We start from the raw sequence: 7,852 nt of genomic DNA on the forward strand, positions 1-7,852 counted from the left end.
TCTCCATGTATCTGATAGGGTTAGCATTTGGAAAGTTTCCTTGAGTTTGCATCTCAGTCTTTTCTCTCTTGGGGGTGGTGTCTGAGACGTGGAGTCGATTTTGGGGTCGATAGTGACCTTAAAGTCACCACTCCATATTAATCTGGTGTATTCTAGATGGATAAGAGTATCGCAGATTGATAGGAAGAAATCGATTGGGTTATTGTTTGGCACGTACGTATTAACAATGCAGAGTTTATCATTATATAGTTCTCCTATGAGGATTAGGTATCTGCCTTGGTTATCTATTACAGATTCCTTTAGTTTAAATGGAAGGGAGTTGCGGATGAAAGTGGAGACACCTCTGCTTTTGGTACTTTGTCGCGCATGATAGTGGGTTAAATATCTGGGATTCTTGAATGTTTATTATATCTGGCTTGTGCCTTTCGTAGTCTAAAAAGGCCTTTTGGCGTTTACTTGGGGAGTTGAGACCTCGGACGTTGTGGCTTAGTACTCTACACATGGTTATTTAACGGAATAATCGAGCTGATGTGGGCGCATAGGATTTTAGGTGTGTTTTTTAGGGATGTGGTGTGATTTAGAATTCTAGTGAGATCTACTACAAAACGGTGAATGGTAGTGGTACCCTGTAACATCTTAACTATTAAAAACATTTGACTAATAACTTTTATAAATGACAAAAGCATCAGTAATATAACAAAAAAGCGATAGGGGTCCGTATCGGGGACCATCCTGAATCGCATATACCAGTTGGGCAACATGTTATCCGTGGTGGGAATAGTGACATTGTTGGGGAACAGGTTGCGACCTACAGGCCGCTTATTTTGCAGCTCAAAATTAACGTAAACCCTCTAATTCTATCGCTAACAAACTAATTAGACTATCTTTTGGTAGAAGGAAGACTCAGAGCATCCACTAGGAGTCAGTCTTTTCCATTAAGGCTGTACGGAGATTGTGTATCACTGCTCCATAGTGAAGCCGGAGGAATCAAAGCGTCTATATTCCTGGATCTTGTGTAGATCTGGTACTGGGTCTTCGACATCTGTTTTCCCAGAGTCTTTCTGGGCGTTGAGAAGTTTCAGGTTGTAGTCTTGATGTTGTGGGATCTTCCAGTGGGATATTTGCTGCTTGTAGTATTTCTTGTACTTCCTCCAGTGTGCGAATGGTATGTACTTGATCTTCAATCTTTAAGGATAGCATAAATGCGAAGCCCCATCTCTAGGGCAATTGGGCTTTTTGTAATGCCAGAGTAACGGGGCATAGTCGTCGTCTGCGCTCAAGGGTAGATGGCGCTAGGTCCGCAAGCAGTTGCACTCCGTGTTCAGTTCCTGGGATTGGGAACAAATTTCTGGCTGCTGCCAGGATCATGTCTTGTGCTTCTGGATAGTGAAATTTTAGGATGATGTCCCGTGATTGATTCGGGTTGCGGGGTTTGTTAAGGGCTTTACGGATACGGTCCATTCTAAAGAGATTTGGGTCTGCTTGCGGAAGTATGGCTTGGAAAATATTTAATGCAGTTTCTTTCAGTGATGTAAAGTGCTCAGGTAATCCCCTTATGCGAACATTTGCCCTTCTGGATCTGTTCTCTTGGTCTTCTAGTTTTAGTTCTAGTTGTTCAATTTTTTTCCTGGTTCTCTCTGATGAGGTTTCTATCTAGGTCGATCGCTTCTATGATTTTGTCTGTTTTGTTCTCAATCTCGTCAACTCTGACCTAATTCTTGAGTTTGTTTTGAGAATTCAGAGATAGTCCCCAGCAACTCTTTTTTGAATAGTTGTTGTATGTTCTCGTGTAAATCTTTGATCTCTTGGCTTGAGAATCGCGGATTATCTTGGGGTGGGTTTGGTGGGGCCTGATTGTTATTTTGTGATGTAGATGCATGGTCTTGATCCTGGGTCTCCATCTCCACGGTTTGTGAGGGGTGGAAGATTTTTGGTATTGGTTTGGGTAGCGCACGTTGTGGGGTTGTTTTGTTATATTTCCCGTATTTTGGCATGTTAAAGGCCTCTTGTACTGGAAAGGATTTGGTATTTCGCATATTGGTAACTTGCAGCTTGGTGATGTCACATTCCACCTAATGGTCGGGGGTCAATATAGTGTCATAGACCCTCCGAAAACGTGCCTACTGGTTAAAGGATAACTTGCCTACACTGGCGTATATTGGTGGTATAGTCTTTCATTAATTGCAGAAAGAGTGTCCCCTGTGAATCGCGGGAGGTGTGTGGCTTTAAGGTTTATCTGGGTACACTGTGGGTTAGCACCCTGCTGTAGTTGATGGAGGAGAGGAGTAAAGGAGTCTCTCCTGAAAAATTAGGGTATTAAGTCCCTTAAATAGCGCGGTTTGGGGGAGTCTTTTTCCCATTGCCAGCCACAGGTGGTGCTGCCGGTCCGGGGCTCGAGAACAGCGAAGATTACCTGAGGTGTGTGGGGAGTCCTCCACCCGCTCCTGCAGCCCCCGCGTGGGGCCCGCTTCTTCTGCTCCTCTCCGTCTGCCCTCTCTTACCGGCAACCTCCTGAACGCCTCCGGTGTCTCCTAGAAGGGGTCTGCTGCCGTTATTCGCGGCCGACCTCCACTTCTAGTCGGCTGCGTCTCACAAATTTAGCCCGGGAATGTGCCTGATCTTGGAGGCCGCGAAATCACGGTGCCGGCTAGAGACCCGCGGAGGGTCTCATTTTGAAGCTTCGGGTTCGGTAGAGCCCACGTTGCTGTTTTTGGCCCCGTGGGAGCCCTCAAAATGGGTCAGAGTCCACTTTTTCTTTCGCACGGCCAGGAGCACTGGATGTTGCGTCTGCTCCCGCCGCCGGCTAGCTACGACCTTCTCCACATTCTTTTTATACCACTTCCCAGGAAGCCCATCCACGCCTGGTGATTTCCTATTGGGGAGCGACTTAATTGCTCAGGTGCCAATCTTCTATGCTCAGGGCTCCATCCAGATAGGCTGCACTATCTAAACCCTTAGGACAGCAGCATTCTTAAAGGGCCAGAGCAGGCTCTGCTAAACCACCCCTGGACCAAACACCTGTCGGCCCTAGCTACATTATGCATCCCTCCTACATAGGATGCCTAAGTAATTTTGTTCCTCCACATGTGGAAGCCTGTTGCAAATTATTAGTGTGATTTTATGATTTCCTGACTCTTCCATTCCTGATCTTGGATATGTTTATTGGACTACGCTAACCGCTGCCTGCCCTAACCAAGACTGTTCAGCATATTGAACCTCTTCTGCAAGTCTTGACGTCTTGTCTGGTCTCCATAGTGAAGTTCAGTACATATTGCCTGCCCTGATCTCTGCTTATCTACTAGTTATATCTGTGTTCACACCCCAAGATCTTCTATAGCATCAGATGCCACACAACTAACACTACTTCTGTAGGTAATGGCTTGGGGACCTCACAGTGAAGACCCAGTTGAACAGGTAAAGTGTGAAAACTGGTGTTCTCCCAGGTGCTGCCTCTAGATCTAGCCCAAAGCCAAACCATTGTTTGTCAAAACAGGTCCTCATTTGTTACCTGACACGGTCATTCAGACAAGGTTTTCTCAAGGCAAGGAAACAGTCTTTATCCTTGATTTACCACCCTTATCTTCAGGGGTGTGAGGAGAGAGAGACCGTGTTCCCCCATAGGGTTTTCTCTTTTTCTGATCTTGTCTTTCTTCCAGTCTGGCTTGAATGCAAAATTAGACCTCATTTCTATTAAATAGGTTTTCCACCTTTTCCCTTTTTTTTTTATAATAGCCTTTAGTCTCTGAGTCCTATGTCAAAACATTTCTCCAAGACGATGCACATACAGTTTCTCTGTAAACACTTCTTACAATCCTTTGGGACCTCACTTTCCTAATGGATGCATTCCATAATCTTGTGTCCCCTGATGAAACCATTGAGAAAAAAGGCTTTTTGTTTTACTGTAAAATCCTTTCTTGTAGTCTTTATTGAGGGACCACGCATCCTACCATTTTTCTTCTCATGCTATTATGCCCTTCCCATTTGTTGCATATTCTTGGGTTTATTCTATACTTTTGTCTTCTGACATTGGTTTCTTTGAAGCATGCGCTTCTACTGCTGGCATACAGAATATTTAACTAAGTGCCTGTAGTCTGGGTATGACCTGCATAGGAACAGCCAACATTTTCTTATTCTTAGTGTTATGCCTGCATCCATGGTCCTGTGTCCACAATGAATGCTACAAGAAAGGGATTTTACCGTAAGGCAAAAATCATCCTTTTATGTACTTTGAGCTTGGTGATCTACCAGGGACAGAAATCTGAGATTTATGGAGGATGGTGCTGTAAAGTCTTTTGAATGCTCTTTTTTTAGATACCCAGAGGCCCCATATGATTGATGATGGACACAATTAGTTACTTAGGACAGATTATCACCTAACATTTTTAGAGCTGTTGTTTATGCAGATGTTTTTGAGCAATTCCAGAAACACAGATTGTAATAAGTTATTCAGTTTTCCTTTTCATCCTATTTTGTATTAACTTCAAATAAATAAAATTACTTCTCACTTTTATCCTGAATGATAAAGGGCATGTAGGTGTCAGTGAGTGTGTGAGATGGACACCACCTAATAGCATTGACTCAAACTAATTATTATGATTCTCCACTGAGCATTTAGTAGAATAGTGGTGAAAGGTTCACTGATTCATGGACCTATGAAGATAGAAGCTTAACCACAGAAGGGGAAAACTGCAGAACAATTTATGGCCAAACATCATGATTTACTGCTCCTCACTGTGAGGTCTACTGTTAAATTACGATGTTTTTCCACCACTGTCTTAGTTAATAAATACTATCTGACTTGTAGTTTACAATGAAATGTTTATATAGAAAAATGTTAAAAATATCTTTACAATTTTAAGGTTATTTCAATTAAAAAATGGTAAAATCTGCTTAATTCTTGGCAGATGACTGCATCGAGAGGTCAGAGGGACATCTGATATTTGTAGATTGTAAAGCAGAGGATTGTGGTATCACACAAGATACATATGAAGAACCTGCAATTATCCCAGATATCCCCTTAGCCCTTCACAGCAAACAGCCATCATCTGGTCCATCACAGACTGATATTCAGAAGAAAAATCCTAAACGAGGAGAACATGAAAGAGCTCACATGGGGAGGAAGACATTTCTATGTTCAGAATGTGGAAAATGTTATGGAGAAAAACCCTCACTTCTCAGACATCAGAAAATTCACACAGGAGAAAAGCCATTTTCATGTTCAGAATGTGGAAAATGTTTTAGAGACAAACCAGAATATGTCAAACATCAGAGAAGTCACACACGAGAGAAGCTATTTTCATGTTCAGAATGTGAGAAATGTTTCAAAATTAAATCGAATCTTCTCAGACACCAGAGAAGTCACACAGGAGACAAGCCATTTTCATGTTCAGAATGTGGGAAATGTTTTAAAGATAAACCAGCACTTGTCAGACATCAGAGAAGTCACACAGGAGAGAAACCATTTTCATGTTCAGAATGTGGGAAATGTTATGGAGATAAACCCACACTTCTCAGACATCAGAAAATTCACACAGGAGAGAAGCCATTTTCATGTTCAGAATGTGGGAAATGTTTTAGATTGAGGCCAGAACTTGTCAGACATCTGAAAATTCATTCAGGAGAGAAGCCATTTTCATGTTCAGAATGTGGGAAATGTTTTAGAGATAATTCAAAACTTGTCATACATCAAAGAATTCACTCAGGGGAGAAGCCATTTTCATGTTCAGAATGTGGAAAATGTTTTAGAGAGAAACCAGAACTTGTCAGACATCAGAAAATTCACACAGGAGAGAAGTCATTTTCCTGTTCAGAATGTGGGAAATGTTTTAGACTGAAATCACAACTTGTCCTACATCAGAGAACTCACACAGGGGAGAAGCCATTTTCCTGTTCAGAATGTGGGAAATGTTTTAGAGAGAAAAAAAAACTTGTCAGACATCAGAGAGATCACACAGGAGTGAAGCCATTTCCATGTTCAGAATGTGGAAAATGTTTTAGAGAGAAACCAGAACTTGTCAGACATCAGAAAATTCACACAGGAGAGAAGCCATTTTCATGTTCAGAATGTGAGAAATGTTTTGATATTGAATCAAAACTTGTCATACATCAGAAAGTTCACACAGGAGAGAAGCCATTTTCATGTTCAGAATGTGGGAAATGTTTTAGACTGAAACGACAACTTGTCATACATCAGAAAGTTCACACAGGAGAGAAGCCATTTTCATGTACAGAATGTTAGAAATGTTTTGAATATAAATGGAAACTTGTCATACATCAAAGAATTCACACAGGAGAGAAGCCATTTTCATGTTCAGAATGTGGGAAATGTTTTAGGCTGAAATCACAACTTGTCAGACATCAAATAACTCACGCAGGGAAGTAGCCATTTTATTTTAAACTCATTTCAATGTAGAAGTCAATGAAAAAAAGTTATATTAGACTTACCGGTAATCCTTTTTTCGGGAAGTCTCAACACCAGCTGAGATGATCTGTCCCTGATATGCAGCATTCAGAGAGGTTTAATGCTGCCCACCTTTCTCAGTAATTTCAATGAACCACTAGGCAGTAGAGCCTAAGTTGAAACAAAATAACTGTCTTTAATTAGCAATGAAAAGGTGAAAAAAAGAAATATGGGAGGGAATATATGGGTGCTGTCGTGGAGACTTTCTAAAAAAAAGTCTAATCTAACTTTCCCTATCATCTCCATGACAGCACCAGCTGAGACATACCATAGAAACAAAATTAGGGCGGGACTACCGCAGACAGGACTTTGCGTTTAAAGGCTAAGTCCTCATGTGCCTGAACATTCAACTTATAATGTGTAATAAAGGTATGTCGCCTTTTCCCCACCGCAACCCTGCATATTCAGTCTATGGATGCAGAGGCCTGCTCTGCGCAAGTAACGGACATTGCCTTAGTGGAGTGGGCCTTGAGCACCTCTGCCGCTGGTTTGTAAAGAGCTTTGTAAGCCTCCGTTATGGCTGAACGGATCCACCTTGATATAGAGCTTTTTGCCGCTTTCTTACCTTTGTTACCACCCTGGAACTTAAGAAAGAAATTCTTATCCTCCACTGTTTTGTGGCATTGATATACTGTAAAACCGACCTTCTGACATCGAAGCAATAGAAGGATTGCTCATTATCATTCCTTGGATTATCACAGAATGAAGGGACTACTATATCCTGGGATCTGTAAAACTGACATATCACCTCTGGTAAGAGGGGTCTAATTTGAACATGATCTTATTTCCCGTGACTCTGCAGAAAGCTTGTTAGACTGACAAAGACTGGACTTCACTAACTCTACGGCCTGTAGTGATGGCTACTAGAATGATGGCTTTAAAAGTTAAAAACTAGAGATGAGCGAGCATGTTCGTCAGAGCTTGAAGCTCGTTCGAGCATTAGCCTACTCGAAATACTCGTTACTCGACATGAGTACCATCGGGTGCTCGGTAAAAATTTCCCCACATGTGGGGAAAACAATGGTCTGCCGGCACCCCTGCATTCTTTTTCAGGGATGGGCTTTGCATATAAGCCCTTCCCTGAAAAAGAAAGATTCTAGTGTTAAAAAAAAAAGTGAAAAAAAACTTACCTCTCCGCTGCTGCCATGTCCCGCGGGGATGCAGAACACATTTGCCACGTTCGTCAGATGTTTTCTGCATCCCCGCCAGGAAAAAGAATTCCCTGCTGCACCTGCCACATTTGTGACAGATGCAGTACAGGTATTCTTAACCCCTGGGGGGAATAAAGGATTCCCTACCACAGCTGTCACATATGACAGTTGCGGTGGTGGATCCTGCTGCCGGCACCCCTGAAATGTTTTAAATATAAGCCCTGTCTCTGAAAAACAAAGA

The 7,852-nt window shown here is 42.2% G+C and overlaps 1 pseudogene; it reads left to right on the top strand.

The window, feature by feature from the left end:
- Positions 1 to 7,852, top strand: part of LOC136628741 (zinc finger protein 850-like) — a 79,587-nt pseudogene that overhangs the window by 21,686 nt on the left and 50,049 nt on the right.

The sequence above is a fragment of the Eleutherodactylus coqui genome, chromosome 5, assembly GCF_035609145.1.
Source record: "Eleutherodactylus coqui strain aEleCoq1 chromosome 5, aEleCoq1.hap1, whole genome shotgun sequence".
Classification (NCBI taxonomy): Eukaryota; Metazoa; Chordata; class Amphibia; order Anura; family Eleutherodactylidae; genus Eleutherodactylus; species Eleutherodactylus coqui.